This window comes from Fukomys damarensis, unplaced genomic scaffold (genome assembly GCF_012274545.1).
Source record: "Fukomys damarensis isolate Sample0158 unplaced genomic scaffold, DMR_v1.0_HiC HiC_scaffold_19, whole genome shotgun sequence".
In the NCBI taxonomy this organism is placed as follows: domain Eukaryota; kingdom Metazoa; phylum Chordata; class Mammalia; order Rodentia; family Bathyergidae; genus Fukomys; species Fukomys damarensis.
In genome coordinates, this window is record NW_022900931.1 from 34,368,245 (window position 1) to 34,369,101 (window position 857).

Below are 857 nucleotides of genomic sequence, written 5' to 3' on the forward strand. Positions count from 1 at the left end.
TTTGCAGTACTGTCCTTGTAATAGGACACAAATTTTCAGAAGGGCATGAGGATTTTCTAAGAACTGGAAATGACATTCTGAAAATGCACATCCATGACCAGAACAGAATATACTGAGAAAATAATTTGTTTAATTGTAAATCAGAAATTTTATTTAAAAACTATTAGCAAAATCTTGAATTTGTCTGTTGAGCATTTAAATTTAAATGAGTTTTTTAAAAATCGAGAAACTTCTTCAAAATTAGTTCAGCCCCTTTCTCCAGACTTAAAGGATAGGCCATTTCTTTGGTTTGGGACTTCAACTTTTAAACTGTGCCTGCTCTAGCCTGGAATAATAGGGTAGCATGAATCTTGACTGATGTCAGAACTTTTGTTTTTTGGTGGATGTGTGGGGCTCCTTTGGGTGGTGGTGGGGACCCCAGCTGAAGGGTGGGAGGAGGTACAGTGAGACAGCGGAGAACATGTAGGTTTCAGCTCATCTAAGCCCTTTGTACTGCACATCAAACAAGGTCAGTGACCCTGTAAATAAATTGCTTAAAAATGGCACAAATGACCTGAACTGGAACACAAGCAAAATATAATATATGTGCATATGTAAATATTGCCTCCTAACTTCTGTTACGTTGACTTGTTTACTTTATAATCCGCAGTATGTCACCGCTTCTCTTAGAGAAGGGAACTGAGTGTTCAGCTATGCGTGGTGACTGGGTCTCTGGTTGCCTTTCTTAGAGAATTCATCAGCCTCTCTGTCATTTACATCTGGTCCTAGATGATGATTAAGATGCTAATAAAAAAAATGGTGGCAGGTACCACAACAGCAACAGAACTTTGCTGTTTTCTGGGTATTATTCTTCTCTT